This window comes from Nomascus leucogenys, chromosome 25 (assembly GCF_006542625.1).
Source record: "Nomascus leucogenys isolate Asia chromosome 25, Asia_NLE_v1, whole genome shotgun sequence".
NCBI classification, from domain to species: domain Eukaryota; kingdom Metazoa; phylum Chordata; class Mammalia; order Primates; family Hylobatidae; genus Nomascus; species Nomascus leucogenys.
The window spans coordinates 18,865,057-18,881,469 of record NC_044405.1 but is presented as its reverse complement, the minus strand read 5'-3'; the positions used below and the strand labels follow the sequence as shown (position 1 = coordinate 18,881,469).

The 16,413-nt window shown below is 47.6% G+C and overlaps 1 protein-coding gene and 1 pseudogene across 5 annotated transcripts in view; both read left to right on the top strand.

Annotated features, from left to right (window-relative positions):
• The first annotated feature begins 1,770 nt into the window (after positions 1-1,770).
• Positions 1,771-2,386, top strand: LOC100584482 (annotated as a pseudogene).
• A 1,574-nt stretch (positions 2,387-3,960) lies between these two features.
• Positions 3,961-16,413, top strand: part of TMEM50B (transmembrane protein 50B) — a 62,531-nt gene continuing 50,078 nt past the window's right edge. For 4 of the 5 annotated variants that reach the window (XR_004028569.1, XR_004028566.1, XR_004028565.1 and 1 more), the window contains exon 1: positions 3,961-4,134. The gene's annotated coding sequence lies outside the window, so the exon portion shown is untranslated. Of the gene's footprint in view, positions 4,200-16,413 lie in introns of all 5 variants that reach the window. The other variant, XR_004028567.1, reaches the window with a different exon arrangement.

Genomic DNA, 16,413 nt, shown 5'->3' with positions numbered 1-16,413 from the left:
GTAAGTTCATGAAGCAGCCCTGAGAGAGAATAAACTAGAACCCATGGGGTGTAGCATGAAGGACAGCCTGGATTGTTCCTTTCTGTTAATAGGCTTGTACCAACTGGACTGCATTTTCTGTCTAGTTTTGGGTGAAGTAGATCTTTCAGAACCTGTCCTGGCCCAAACCTGAAAATGGTCCTGAAGTCACAATGTCTCCAGAATCTAGGAGAGCCTCTCTGAAGTGCTTAGGTAACAGGAATTTAACAAAACATATGCTTCAGTAGCTACATGGTAGAATACCAACTGAATCAGAAAATGTGTGTGGTTTTTTTTTTTTTTTGAGACGGAGTCTCACTGTGTCGCCCAGGCTGGAGTGCAGTGGTGCAATCTTGGCTCACTGCAACCTCTGACTCCCGGGTTCAAGCGATTCTCCTGCCTCAGCCTCTTGAGTAGCTGGGATTACAGGTGAGCGCCACCACGCCCGGCTAATTTTTGTATTTTTAGTAGAGACAGGGTTTCACCATGTTGGCAAGGCTGGTCTTGAACACCTGACTTTGTGATCCACCTCAGCCTCCCAAAGTGCTAGGATTACAGGCTTGAGCCACTGCACCCGGCCACATGTGGTTTTTTTAAAAGGCTGATTTACAATTCTACTAAATACTTAAATCAGTACATTTGGAATTGAGAGTGAAATGTTGACATCAGCAACTTAATCCCAGTATCTTTCAAATGCCTTTTTTTTTTTTTTTTTTTTTTTTTTTTGAGACGGAGTCTTGTTCTGTGGCCCAGGCTGGAGTGCAGTGGCGTGATCTTGGCTCACTGCAACCTCTACCTCTCGGATTCAAGTGATTCTCCTGCCTCAGCCTCCTGAGTAGTTGGGATTACAGGCATGTATCACCACGCCCAGCTAATTGTTTTTTCTTTTTAGTTGAGATGGGATTTTACCATGTTGACCAGGCTGCTCTGGAACTCCTGACCTCAGGTGATCCAACCGCCTCTGGTTCCCAAAGTGCAGGGATTACAGGTGTGAGGCACTGTGCTCGGCTAAATGCCCATATATTTGAAAGCATAACTAAATACATGTTTGACTCTTTGTGGAATGGAGGTTTATAGACTGAGAGAAGCCAATTGTGCTATGGTTTGAATGTGTCCCCAAAAAGTTCATGTGTTTGAAACTTAATTACTGTTGTAATCGTGTTGAGAGGTAGAACCTTGAAGAGGTGATTGGGTCATGAGGGCTCCACCCTCATGAATGGATTAATGCTGTTATTGTGGGAGTGGGTTAGTTATCTTGGGATTGGGCTCTTGGTGAAAGGACAGCTTCAGCCTGATTTTCTCTTTCTGTCTTGTATGCTCGTTGGCCCCTGTCTGTCTTGTTTTCTACCATGGGATGACACAGCATGGAAGTCCTTACAAGATGCCAGCACCATGCTCTTGGAGTTCCCGACTTCCAGAACTGTGGACCAAATAAAACACTATTGTTTATAAATTGCCTGTTCTGTGTTACTCTGTTATAGCAGTAGAAAAGGACTTCAGACAAGCTGCATTAACATAAATCTCCACTACTAAAAAAGCAACTTAAAGCATGTGCATCCCAATGGTAGGTGAACAGTAATGTCTTCCTTCATATATAGAGGTAATCATTTTTCTACAGATATTATTCTGTAACAAAGCTTAACAAAATCCTGGGAAACCTTAAAATATTAGTACTTCAAAAAGCGATAGCCTGTGCCAGGGCGGCACGTGGTCCATGCTGATCGACAGAGACACTGGGGCTGTGCCCTCAGGATGATTGAGTGGGAGACAGCAGCACCAGCGGTGGCAGAGACCCCTTGACATCAAGCTCTCTGGGAAGTGAAGCACTGATGATGTGCAGATCAATGGCATTTCCCTGCAGGATTACATTGCAGTGAAAGAGAAGTATGCCAAGTACCTGCCTCACAGTGCTGGGCGGTATGCCGCCAAATGCTTCCTCAAAGCTCAGTGCCCCATTGTGGAGCCCCTCACTAACTCCATGATGATGCATGGCTGCAACAACAGCAACAAGCTCATGATCATGTGCATCATCAAGCATGCCTTCGATTTCATCCACCTGCTCACAGGCGAGAACCTTCTCCAGGTCCTGGTGAACGCCATCATCAACAGTGGTCCCTGGGAGGACTCCACATGCATTGGGCCAGCAGGGACTGTGAGACAACAGGCTGTGGACATGTCCCCACTGCACTGTGTGAATCAGGCCATCTGGCTGCTGTGCACAGGCACTCGTAAGGCTGCCTTCTGGAACATCAAGACCATTCCTGAGTGCCTGACAGATGAGCTCATCAATGCCACCAAGAGCTCCTCCAGCTCCTATGCCATCAAGAAGAAGGATGAGCTGGAGCGTGGGGGCAAGTCCAACCGCTAATTTTCCCGGCTGCTGCCTAATAAACCAGTCTGCCCTTTGGGATGCCTCCCCCCGCCCAAAAAAAGTGATGAGATTTGGAAACTTCTAATTGTCCCCTAATATCTAGTTTTCCTTCCTTAGTACTGAAACCCCATTTTCCAGCCTTCTTTGCAATTTGGTGTAGTCAAGTGACTATTTTACTAGCAGAATGAAAACAAAAATGGTACATGCAACCCCCGCCCCTTTCAAAAGATTCTTAAAGAGAGGAGAGTGTTCCCTTCTGTATCCTCTCTTCTGGTGGAATGCCAGCATTGTGACATATTTCAAAAGCAACTTATTCAGCACGTATTTATTGAACACCTAGATCCTAGCCCATGCATAAGAGCTATAGGAGAACATTATCCAGGATGGCATTTTTGGTGATAGTTCCATGATACAAAACCTTTCACTTCATTATACCTCAAGTAAAATGCTTTTTAGATTTCCATTGATAATAACTCTACTTGGCTGGGCACAGTGGCCCATGCTTGTAATCCCAGCATTTTGGGAGGCAGAGGCGGGTGGATCACCTGAGGTCAGGAGTTCAAGATCAGCCTGGTGAAATCCTGTCTCTACTAAAAATACAAAAATTAGCAAAGCATGGTGGTGCGCACCTGTAATCTCAGCTACTCGGAAGGCTGAGGTGGGAGGATCCATTGAGCGTGGGAGGTAAGAGGCCGCAGTGAGCCAAGATCACACCACTGCACTCCAGCCTGGACAACAGAGCAAGACCCTGTCTCAAAACAAACAAACAAACAAACCACCCAAAAAATAAAGCTCGACTTTTCCCCAAACAACTAAATGGTTACAGGCATTTCTGTAGGAAATTTAGACAGGGCTTCCAAAGGCTGTTAAAGTTATGTTGAAAATCCAAGAGGCTGAAAGATATCTGACTATAAGAAAGATGAAGAAAAAAAAAAAAGACAAAAATCTTTGTGAATAGACGGGAGAGCGCCGAGCGAAGTCAGAAGACTAGTTGTATTATGAGGATAACCTCGGGTAACCAGCACTCGCTGGGTAGCCCTGGTTTACTAACTTCAACTTTCTGGGGCTCCATTTCTGAATTGAGGGGATTAGAAAAAGGCATCTCTAAAGACCCTCCGTTCCCGAGAACCCTCCCGGAGAACCTTCCCTACTCTGGGCAGCTCGCAGACAGACAAGGCCGATCGGCCATAGGCGAAGGGAGACCCTGGTCCCCCGGATCTCGAGCTCCGTCCACACGTGATCTCACGGTACTGCACTTCAAGTCCGCGTGCAGAAACGCAGCAGTGGGAGCCCGGCGGCGGCCGCCCACCGGCAGGGGACAGGAGTGGCCCGCCCGGCTCTGTCCCGAACCGTAGATAGCTGGGTCTAGACCCCCGCTCCAGGAGGTCCGCAGAGCAGCGGTCCCTACCCCGCCCCTCGGAGCTCGCCCTGCCCCCGGCCGGCCACTTGCTGCACGCCGATTGGTCGCGAGGAGCGCCCGGCGTCCAGCTGCGCCCAGCCAACGCCCTCTTCCCGCCCCCTCGCGTCCCGCCCCGCCCCCGGCCGGCCACTTGCTGCGCTCCGATTGGTCGCTGCGGTGCACACGGCGCCTCGCCCCGCCTCACCGGCGCTCTAGCCTCGCGCCGGCCTCCAGCTCCCGGCTCCCGGGGCTGAGGTGGAGCCGGAGGACGCCGGCAGGGCTGTGGCGCAGCAGTCTCCTTCCTGCGCGCGCGCCTGAAGTCGGCGTGGGCGTTTGAGGAAGCTGGGTGAGTCCTGTCTGCGGGTCTTCGGCGCCAGGCAACCCTAGAGGGCTCGCGCCCGCCGCCCGCGGGTAAGGAGGCACCCTCGTCGGGCCCTCTCCGGCCCGGCCTTCTGGGGGCAGTGGCGCCGCCCAGCCGGGTTTTCCCTGCGCTCGGCGCCGGCCTGCAGACTCGGGCCCGCGGAGCCCCCGCCGCCCCTTCTTGCCCCTGCCCGCGTCCCTTCGGGCCGACCGTGACCGTGGCGCCGCCGCGACCCGCAAGCAGCCCGGGGAGGCTGGCCTGCCGCGCTGTCAGGCCATCAGGTTGCGTTCCTGGGGAGGTCTGGAGAGGCCCCATTTCGTGCCTTTCACCTTCTCGGGCGGCGGGCACGGAGACGACGGTTTTCGGGACGCCCTGCTGCGGCCGCGACGCCCTCCCGAGGCCGGAGCGAGGGCCCCGGGGCGGCTCCAGCCCTTCTTCGCCCCTCCCGTTTGCCCCGAACCATTGCTAGGAAGCTGCCCATGTTTTCTGCACTTTTCTGATTTCGTTCTTACGAGAGTCAAGTACAGAAGCGGGAGAGGAAAGGGAAGGGGAACAACATTCTTTCGAGAATTATAAACCTTGGGCTCCGTTAAATAAGTAGCAGCAGAGCATTGTCACTGGAGCAGTCGTAGTCGCGGGTAGGACCGTTTCGGTTTTTAGCCAATAGGCTGGTTAAAGGTACTTAAAACAGTAAGTTGGAAGGTGTTGAAATTCTAAGGTAAATACATGACCTTTCAAAACCAAAGCAGTGAGACGGGCTGGGCTGGGCTACACTCCGCTGCGCGTGCCTGGGTCGGGGGGTGCGGAGGAGCAGGGGGCGGAGGCCTCGGACAAGAAGGGGTGGGAGGGAAGTGGCATCGGCCTCGTCGCGCTGTAAGACCCGATTTTCTCTCTTCGGAGGATCGCATCTCCCCTCCCAGAGTCTTCATCCTACCTGCACTGTGGATCCCTTGACACTTCAGAGGCTCTGAACTCTCAGGCCGGTCACACTTTTTCATCATTTTGTTTCTTGTCTTCTCGTCTTTTAAACCTGCATGCATTTCAAACGTAGAGCAAACATTAAACGTTTTTTTTTTTTTTTAACTGAGGATAGTGGTGCAAGACTTTGTTCTTGAAATGCAAACCAAAAGTTATCTTGAATATTTATCGCGCTGGAAAAGCAGGTTTAATTAGAGTGAGGTGGGGACGTATATTTCTTCTTCCAGAGACACAGCCTCCCCACTCACCACACCAGTCCCTCCTCTCTGTCAACTAGGGTTACAGCAGCCTTACACTGGCTAGTCTTTTCTGAATTCTGAATTCACTTCTGGGGGCCAAGGTAAAGAATTTATCGTATTTTATCCTCATTTTCCTTTTCTGTTTTTTTTGAGACAGGGTCTCCCTCGTTGACCAGGCTGCAAGTACAGTGGCCCGATCTCTGCTCACTGCAGCCTGCACCTCTAGGGTTAAAGGGATTTTATAGTCTCAGCTTCCCGAGTAGCTGGGATCACTCACAGAGTAGCTGGGATCACAGGCGCCTGCCACCATGCCTGGCTAATTTTTATATTCTTAGTAGAGAGAGAGTTTCACCATGTTGGCCAGGCTGGTCTTGAACTCCTGACCTCAAGTGATCCGCTCGCCTCGGTCTCTGAAAGTACTGGGATTACAGGCGTGGGCACCGCGCCTGGCCTTTTAAAGTTTATTATTATTGTTTTTAAATTTATTTATTTATTTATTTATTGAGACAGAGTCTTGCTCTGTGGCCCAGGCTGGAGTGCAGTGGCGAGATCTCGGCTCACTGCAAGCTCCGCATCCTGGGTTCACGCCATTCTCCTGCCTCAGCCTCCCGAGTAGCTGGTACTACAGGCGCCCACCACCACGCCTGGCTAATATTTTGTATTTTTAGTAAAGACGGGGTTTCACTGTGTTAGCCAGGATGGTCTCGATCTCCTGACCTCGTGATCCACTTGCCTCGGCCTCCCAAAGCACTGGGATTACAGGAGTGAGCCACTGTGCCCGGCCTAAAGTTTATTTTTAACTTATGTATATATATATTTTTTGAGGCCGAGTTTTGCTCTTGTTGCCCAGGCTGGAGTGCAATGGCGCGATTGTGGCTCACTGCAACCTCCACCTCCCAGGTTTAAACGATTCTCCTATCTCAGCCTCCGGAGTAGCTGGGATTATAGGTGCCCGCCGCCACGCCCAGCTAATTTTTGTATTTTTAGTAGAGACTCGAACTCCTGACTTCAGGTGATCCCCCCGCCTCGGCCTCCCAAAGTGCTGGGATTACAGACGTGAGCCCCCGTACCTAGCCCGTTTTACTTTTTAAATGATTAAAGTAACATTCAGGTTGTTTAAAACATTTAAACATGACAGAAGAATATCAAGTAAAATTCAGACAGCGCAGAGGTATGTCAAGTTAGGATTCCTTGTTTGTTCACTCTTTACATCCTCAATTCCATTCCCTAGGAGGGTATTATACTATAATATTACTCGGCAACTGATGATAATATAAGGACACATTCACTTCTTAAGCACGTGGAAACCTACCTCATTTCCCCCCAACCCCACCCCTCACTTTGGAGACTGGGTCTCACTGTGTTGCCCAGGCTGGAGTGCAGTGGTTCCCTCACGGCTCACTGCAGCCTTGGGCTCAAACGATCCTCCCACCTCAGCATCCTGAGTAGCTGAGACTATAGGCAAGTGCCACCACGCCTAATTTTTGTAATTTTTGTAGAGACAGGTTTCTCATATTGCCCAAGCTGGTCTTGAATTCCTGAGCTCAAGCCATCCACCTGCCTCAGCCTCTCAAAGTGCTGGGATTACAGGTGTGAGCCATCCTGCCCAGCCAACCTGCCTCATTTTCAGAATGTTGCATGGTATACCGTTGTTTGGGTGTACCGTAATATACATTTTTTGGTTCCTTATTGATGGACATTTTGGCTGTTTCTGGGTTTTAGCCATTTAATCTTTGCTTTATGAAAATCTTTCTGTCATTGTAGGGTAAGTTTCAGGTAGATAATATAAACAGGTGATTGTACTTTGATATAATTTAATTTCACAAGGAATCTTTTTAAACTTAAAGTTTTTTTTTTTTTTTTTTTTTGAGACGGAGTCTTGCTCTGTCACCCAGGCTGGAGTGCAGTGGCGCGACTTCGGCTCACTGCAAGCTCCGCCTCCCGGGTTCACACCATTCTCCTGCCTCAGCCTCCTGAGAAGCTGGGACTACAGGCGCCCTCCACCACGCCCAGCTAATTTGTGTTTTTAGTAGAGATGGGGTTTCATCGTTTTAGCCAGGATGGTCTCAGTCTCCTGACCTCGTGATCAGCTGGCCTCGGCTTCCCAAAGTGCTGGGATTACAGGTGTGAGCCACCACGCCTGACGTTATAACTTAAAGATTTTATAATTTAAAAGCAGTAGCTAAATCTATTTGAATTAAATGCATTTCTAAGATTCCATATATTTTTATTTTTATTTATTTATTTTTTTTTTGAGACGGAGTTTCGCTCTTGTTGCCCAGTCTGGAGTGCAATGGCGCGATCTTGGCTCATTGCAACCTCTGTCTCCCGGGTTCAAGCAGTTCTCCTGCCTCAGCCTTCCGAGTAGCTGGGATTACAGACATGCGCCACCACCCCGGCTAATTTTGTATTTTTAGTAGAGACGGGGTTTTGTCAGGCTGGTCTTGAACTCCCGACCTCAGGTGATCCACCCGCCTTGGCCTCCCCAAATGCTGGGATTACAAGCATGAGCCACCGTGCCTGGCTCCATATATTCTTTCATATTTAGAGACTGGAACAGAAAATTTTGAAGACTGTATTAAATAATAGCGGATTTATTACTCTTTTTGCCACGAAGTGGTGTTGACCTTAAGGTTATATTGTCTCATTTAATTGGGTTGGCAGAAGTGATAAGAGAGGGCCTTCAGATTAGAGAGGGCTCTGTTGCCCAGGCTGGAGTGCAGTGGTGAGATCTTGGCTCACTGCAACCTCCACCTCCTGGGTTTAAGTGATTCTCCTGCCTCAGCCTCCCGAGTAGCTAGGACTACAGGTGCGTGCCACCACGCCCAGCTAATTTTTTGTATTTTTATTAGAGATGGGGTTTCAACGTGTTAGGATTTTCTTGTTCTCCTACCTCATGATCTGCCCACCTTGGCCTCCCAAAGTGCTGGGATTACAGGCGTGAGCCATCGCGCCCAGCTGCTTGTTCTTTTTTAACAGTAATTTCTTCCTGGGCATGGTGGCTCACGCCTGTAATCCCAGCACTTTGGGAGGCCAAGGCGGGTGGATCACGAGGTCAGGAGTTCAAGACCAACCTGGCCAAGATGGTGAAACCCCGTCTCTACTAAAAATACAAAAAAGTAGCCGGGCGTGGTTGGTGGGCGCCTGTAATCCCAGCTACTTGGGAGGTGGGGGCAGATAACTGCTTGAATCCAGGAGGTGGAGGTTACAAGCCAAGATTGTACCACTGCACTCCAGCCTGGGCGACAGAGCGAGACTCCATCTCACAAAAAAAAAAAAAAATTTATTTTATTGCAAATTTTATCTCATCTCAGGTACAAAAAAGCATATAAAACACGTATAATTTAAAGAATACTATTGCAATGATCATTTTGTATCCACTACCAGATTAAGAAACAAAGTGGCCAGCGGCAGTGGCTCACACCTGTAATGCCAGCATCTTGGGAGGCTGAGACAGGCAGATCACTGAAGGTTGGGTGTTGGAGACCAGCCTGGCCAACATGTGAAACCCTGTCTCTACCAAAAATATAAAAATTAGCCGGTCGTGGTGGCGGGCACCTGTAATCTCAGCTACTTGCGGGGGCTGAGGCAGGAGAATCGCTTGAACCTGGGAGGTGGAGGTTGCAGTGAGCTCAGATCACGCCACTGCACTCCACCCTGGGTGACAGAGCGAGACTCTGTCTTGGGGATGGCAGCGGTGGGGGAACAAAATGTTTGCATTTTTTTCTTCCAGAGGTAGCTTCTGTCCCGATTTTTGTGTTTATCTTTCTCTTGCTTTTTAAAATAAGCTTTATGCATGTATACATAAATTCACATACATATACATTTATACATATGTGCATAAATGTTTACAAATATATACGTAAATTTTCATACACACTCATATCCTAAACAGTATACATAGTGGTTTTTTTTTTTTTTTTGAGACAGAGTCTTGCTCTGTTACCCAGGCTAGAGTGCGGTGGCACAATCTCGGCTCACTGCTGCCTCTGCCTTCTGGGTTCAAGCGATTCTTCTGCCTCAGCCTCCCGAGTAGCTGGGATTACAGGGGACTGCCACCACGCCCAGCTAGTTTTTTTTATTTTTAGTAGGGACGGGGTTTCTCCAGGTTGGCCAGGCTGGTCTTGAATTCCCGACTTCAGGTTATCCACCCGCCTCGGCCTCACAAAGTGCTGGGATTACAGTCATGAGCCACCTTAGTTTTGAAAAAATAGTGTTAGAAACACAATTCTCATGCAGATAGGGAGCGTGTTTCAGTTTTGTTTTATTGAGAGGACCTCAAAGAGCTGTGTTTTGTTTTGTTTTGTTCTGAGATGGAGTCTGGCTCTGTCGCCCAGGCCGGAGTGCAGTGGCATGGTCTCAGCTCACTGCAACCTCCTCTTCCCGGGCTCAAGCAGTTCTGCCTCAGTCTCCTGAGTAGCTAGGATTACAGGCGCCTGCCACCATGCCCGGCAAATTTTTGTATTTTAAGTAGAGTCGGGGTTTCACCAGCCTGGCCAGCACAGGCTGGTGTCGAGCTCCTGACCTTAGGTGATCTGCCCACCTTGGCCTCCCAAAGTGCTAGGATTACAAGCGTGAGCCACCATGCCTGGCCAAAGAGCTGGTTTTAAGAGGATATAAGGAATCAATATTTATGTAATTTGTAGGGAAAGAAATGTTTCAGTAGTATGGCTAAGTTAGTTTAATTGGTTAATGTTCCACAGGGCAACAAAATCTGTCTTTGGGACTGATTTTCTTACCAGGCTATAAAATCATAACACCTCATTAATTTCTGCAGTTAAACTTCAGAGGGCTATAAACTCTCTGCATCTTTATTAATAGTGGGCTGTTCATTAAATAAACTGTAATAACAAAGTTCTGTCCCTGAGAGCATAGATGAAGTCCAGACATACTTATTAGAAAATGCTAGAGCTTTCTTTTTTTTTTTTTTTTTTTTTTTGAGACGGAGTCTCACTCTGTCACCCAGCCTGGAGTGCAGTGGAGAGATCTCTGCTTACTGCAAGCTCTGCCTCCCGGGTTCTCAACATTCTCCTGCCTCAGCCTCCTGAGTAGCTGGAACTACAGGCGCCCGCCATCACACCTGGCTATTTTTTTGTATTTTTAGTAGAGACGGGGTTTGACTGTGTTAGCCAGGATGGTCTCAATCTCCTGACCTCGTGATCCGTCTGTCTCGGCCTCCCAAAGTGCTGGGATTACAGGCATGAGCTATCGCATCCAGCCTGAGCTTTCTTTTTTTTTTTTTTTTTTTTTTGAGACGGAGTCTCACTCTGCTGCCCAGCTGGAGTGCAGTGGTGCCATCTTGGCTCACTGCAACCTCCGCCTTCCAGGTTCAAGTGATTCTCCTGCCTCAGTCTCCCGAGTAGCTAAGGTTTCAGGCGTGCGCCACCATGCCCAGCTAATTTTTGTATTTTTTTTAGTAGAGATGGGATTTCACCATGTTGGCCAGTCTGGTCTCGAACGCCTGACCTCAAGTGATCTGCCCACCTTGGCCTCCCAAAGTGCTGGGATTGCAGGCATCAGCCACCGCACCCAGCCAATGCTAGAACTTTCTAAATTTGGGATTAAAATTTCATTTTATTTATTTATTTTTTTGAGACGGAGTCTTGCTCTGTTACCCAGGCTGGAGTGCAGTGGCGTGATCTTGGCTCACTGCAACCTCTGCCTCCCAGATTGAAGCAATTCTCTTTCCTCAGCCTCCTGAGTAGCTGGCTAATTTTTGTATTTTTACTAGAGATGGGGTTTCACTATGTTGGCCAGGCTGGTCTCGAAATCCTGACCTCATGATCCACCTGCCTCGGCCTCCCAAAGTTGGGATAACAGGCATAAGCCACCATGCCCAGCCTCATTTTATAATTATAAGGTCAAACTTGGCTAAGGGAAGGACAGCCACTTAGATGAAGGTTTTTAGGAAAAGATGAGCTGAGCAGAATGGCTTCAGATCCCTTGCCTGTTTACAGGGGGCCTTTCTGAGGAAGTTTGTGTGCTGTGTTATGAGTCCTAGGAAAGGGGGGTCACCTCAGTCAGGATATCTGGAAGGTTCTAGTGGACCAAGTAATGGAAAGACAACAAAAATAAGGTCAGAAGGAGTGGGCTCCTCTGCATTTTCTGCTTCTTAGCTCACCATGGCCTACCTGTAGTTAACAGGGTAGGTGAAAGCAGAACCTCTCTGTGGGGGAGGTGAGTGTCCTCTGCACGCCTTGCAGGAGAGCAGGAACTGCATCAGCATATGCTCAAGATCAAGCCAAACGCCACTGAGTACAGATAGGCTCTGGGCCAAGTTCCTGGAGCATTCAGTCCTCAGCTTCAAAAGCTGCTATATTCCAGTGGATTTATTAAACGATTGTTTTGTATAAAGGCACAAAATCCCCCACAAAAAACTGCTATAGCAGCCAGGACATTATCTCCTGAGTTACACTGCTTCCGTCTGGCCTGATTATCTTCTGCTTCTGGGGCACAGCTGGATTCTTTTTAGCTCTTCTGTGCAGGATCTTTCCTGTATCCTGTATTCTCTGTTATTAATTTACTGTCCCTGGTGAAGCTCAAACCCCAGTAGCTTCTTGACAAGAAAAAAAAAGAAGAGTTACATTTTTAGATGAAGAGTTACATTTTTTGGAGACCTTGCGTGTCTGAATATTTTGTTGTTGTTGTTTAAATAGAGACGGGGTTTTGCCATGTTGGCCAGGCTGGTCTTGAACTCCTGGCTTCAAGTGATCCACCTGCCTTGGCCTCTCAAAATGCTTCTGAATATGTTTTGATGCTATCCTCATACTTGATTGATATTTTGGCTGGTAAAAATCTTTTGGTTGGAAATAATTTTCCTACAGAGTTTTGAACTTACTGCCCCATTGTCATCTTGCTTGTAGTTTTACTGTTAAGAATTCCAAGCTGAGGGCCGGGCGTGGTGGCTCACGCCTGTAATCCCAGCACTTTGGGAGGCTGCAGTGGGTGGATTGCTTACGTCGAGCAGTTCAAGACCAGCCTGGGCAATATGGCAAAATCCCATCTCTATAAAAAATTAGCTGGGCGTGGTAGTGTGTGCTTGTAGTCCCAGCTGTTCTGGGGGCTGAGGTGGGAGGATCACTTGAGCCTAGCAGGTAGAGGCTGCAATAAGCTGTGATCATGCCACTGTACTCCAGCCTGGGTGACAGAGTGAGACACTGTCACACACACACACGAATTCCAAAAGCTATAATTCCTGCTCCTTTGTATGCGAACTGGTTTTTTTCCTCTCTGCAAACTTATAGAATCTACACTTTGACCTCAGTGTTTTGAAATTTAAAATGAAGTGTGGGTCTTTTTTTACTCCATTAGGTAAATATTCAACGGGTACTTCAAATCTGGAAATACATGAACTTTTATTCTGGGGAATCTTTCTTGAAATATTTTGTTGATTCTTTTTTCTCTTCTATTTCCTGTGTAGTTTCTTTCTGAAATACCTGTTACCTATATGTGAATCTTTTATACTGGTCTTCTAACTTCTTTCTTTTTTTGGAGACAGAGTCTTGCTCTATCGCCCAGGGTGGAGTGCAGTGGTAAGATCTCAGCTCACTGCAACCTCCGCCTCCTGGGTTCAAGTGATTCTCCTGCCTCAGCCTCCCAAGTAGCTGGGATTACAGGCATGTGCCACCACTCATGGCTAATTTTGTATTTTTAGTAGAGACGGAGTTTCTCCATGTTGGTCAGGCTGGTCTCTAACTCCTGACCTCAGGTGATCCGCCTGCCTGGGCCTCCCAAAGTCCTGGGATTACAGACGTGAGCCACCGTGCCCGGCCCTGGTCTTCTAATTTCTTATCTGTTTTCTATCTATTTTTTTGCTCTATTTTTGTATTTTCTTTTTCTTTTTTTTTTGTTTTTTGTTTTTTGAGACAGGGTCTTGCTCTCTCACTCAGGCTGGAGTGCAGTGGCATGATCATGGTTCACTGCAACCTTGACCTTTTAGGCTTAAGTGATCCTTCAGCCTCAGCCTCCCAAGTAGCTGGGACTAGAGGCATATGTAACCATGCCTGTGCAATTTTATTTTATTTATTTATTTATTTTAAGTTTTTATAGAGACAAAGTCTCACTGTGTTCCCCAGGCTGGTCCCAGAACTCCTGATCTCAAAGCCTCCTCCTGCTTAAAAGCTTCCCAAAGTACTGGGATTATAGACAGGAGCCACCATGCTGAGTGTTGCTCTATTTCCTTTTCTTTTCTTTTTTTTTTTTTTTGAGACAGAGTCTCGCTGTTGTCACCCAGGCTGGAGTGAAGTGGCGCGATCTCGGCTCACTGCAACCTCTGTCTCCCAGGTTCAAGTGATTCTCCTGCCTCAGCCTCCTGAGTAGCTGGGGTGACAGTTGCTTGCCACTACTCCCGGCTAATTTTTGTACTTTTTAGTAGAGATGGGGTTTCACCATGTTGGCCAGGCTGGTTTCGAACTCCTGAGCTCAGGTGATCCTCCCACCTCTGCCTCTTAAGGTGCTGAGATTACGGGCGTGAGCCACCGCAGCCGGCCTCTATTTTCTTTTTTCTTTTTTTTTTTTTTGAGACGGAGTCTTGCTCTGTTGCCCAGGCTGGAGTGCAGTGGCGCGATCTCAGCTCACTGCAAGCTCCGCCTCCCGGGTTCATGCCATTCTCGTGCCTCAGTCTCCTGAGTAGCTAGGACTACAGGCGCCTGCCACTACGCTGGGCTAATTTTTTGCATTTTTAGTAGAGACGGAGTTTCACTGTGTTAGCCAGGATGGTCTCGATCTCCTGACCTCATGATCCGCCTGCCTCGGCCTCCCAAAGTGCTGGGATTACAGGCGAGAGCCACCGCGCCGGGCCAGCTGGCCTCTATTTTCTTAAATTTTATTCCCCGACCCTTCTATTTGGAATTTAAGAAAGTTTCTACCATCATGTTTTTAAATTCCAAAGGGTATTTTTCAGTCTCTCAGTGTTTCTTTTTTATAATTAATACATAATATTTGTACATAGTTATGGGGTACATAAGATATTTTGTTATATGCATAACACATGTAATAGGGTATTTAGAGTCTCCATCACCTCAAGTATTTATCATTTATTTTTATGTGTTTTGAACGTTTCAAGTCCTCTCCTAGTTATTTTGAAATGTATCGGGACTTCAGAAAGTCTGTGTAAAAATGGAATTAAAAAGCACAAGTAAAAAATATAAACTGTGTTTCTCAGTGTAAGCTCTATCAGGTTCAAGACACTTTTGTAAGCAGTGATATCAGCCATTTAGTCCATCCCTAAAGAACTGTGGGTCCTGGGAATTTAACCATGTCAGTGCAGTCTTTGTTACATTATTAACTGAAGAAAAATGGGTGTCGTTTAAAGATGTTTGAAGATGAGGAAACAAAAAGAAGTCAGAGGAGCCAAATCAGGACGGTAAGGTGAATGCCTGATGATTTCCCATCGGAACTCGTAAAATTGCCTTTGTTTGATGAGAGGAATGAGCAGGAGGAGCGTTGTTGTTTGTGGTGGAGGACTCTTTGGCGAAGCGTTCCGGGGTGTTTTCCTGCTAAAGCTTTGGCTTTCTCAAAACACTCTCATAGTAAATAGATGTTATTGTTTTTTGGTCCTGTGGAAAGTCAACCAGCAAAATGCCTGGAGCATTAAAAAAAAACTGTTGCCATGCATGACCTTTCCTCTTGACCAGTCTGCTTTAATTTTCATTTCATTTTATTATATATATATTTTTTCTTTGTAGAGACAAGGTCTGCCTGTTTTGCCCAGGCTGGTCTCAAACTCCTTGCCTCAAGCGATCATTTCACTTTGGCCTCCCAAAGTGTTGGGATTATAGGCATGAGCCATTTTACCTTGCCAGACCAGTCTGCGTTTGCTTTGACTAGACCACTTCTACCTCTTGGTAGCCATTGCTTTATTTTTAATAATTTATTTATTTATTTTTAATTTTTTTAGAGACAGGATCTTGCTCTGCATCCATCCTGGAGTACAGTGGTGCAGTCATAACTCACCGCAGTCTCAGATGCCTAGGCTCAGGCGATCCTACCACCTCAGCCTCTCCTCAAGTAGCTAGGACTACAGGTTTGCACCACCATACCTGGCTAAGTTTTTACATTTTTTGTAGAGATGTGGTCTTGCACTCCTGGCCACAAGTGATTCTCCTGCCTTGGCCTGGTAGCCATTGCTTTGCTTATGCCTTGTCTTCAGGGTTGTACCGGTAAAGCCATGTTTCATTTCCTATTACAACTCTTTGAAGAAATCCTCTTTTTTTCGAGACAGTTTTGCTCTTGTTGCGCAGGCTGGAGTGCAATGGCGCAATCTTGGCTCACTGCAACCTCTGCCTCCCAGGTTCAAGCAATTCACCTGCCTCAGCCTTCTGAGTAGCTGGGACTATAGGCATGTACCACCATGTTGGCTAATTTTTGTATTTTTAGTAGAGACAGGGTTTCACCGTGTTGGCCAGGGTGGTCTTGAACTCCTGAAGTCTAGTGATCTGCCCGCCTCAGCCTCCCAAAGTGCTGGGATTACAGGCATGAGCCACCACGCCCGGCCATATTTTATTTCTTTTTAATTTATTGATCTTTCCTTGACTCTTTCTGGCAAATAGTGTCCTATAACACTTCTAAACATATTTCTGTTAGGGCACCATGGCTTGCACCTGTAATCCCAGCTACTCTAGGGGGGGCTGAAATGGGAGAATCACTTGGGGCCAGAAGTTAGGGACCAGCTTCGGCAATGCAGTGGCGTGATCTCAGCTCACTGCAACCTCCACCTCCTGGGCCCAAGTGATTCTCCTGCCTCTGACTCCCGAGTAGCTGGGATTATAGGCGCCCGCCACCATGCCCAGCTAATTTTTGTATTTTTAGTAGAGACAGGGTTTCACCATGTTGGCCAGGCTGGCCTCAAACTCCTGACCTCAGATGATCTGCCCACCTTGACCTCCCAAAGTGCTAGGATTACAGACATGATCCACTGAGCCCTGCCCCCTTTACTTTCTTACTTTATCCTGATTCTCCTAGGTACCAGCTAATTCTTCTTTGCTGGTACTAAGGATTTAGGGGCTTTGTGTGTATTTTTCCCTCTCTCTGCTCTACCTCTTTTACT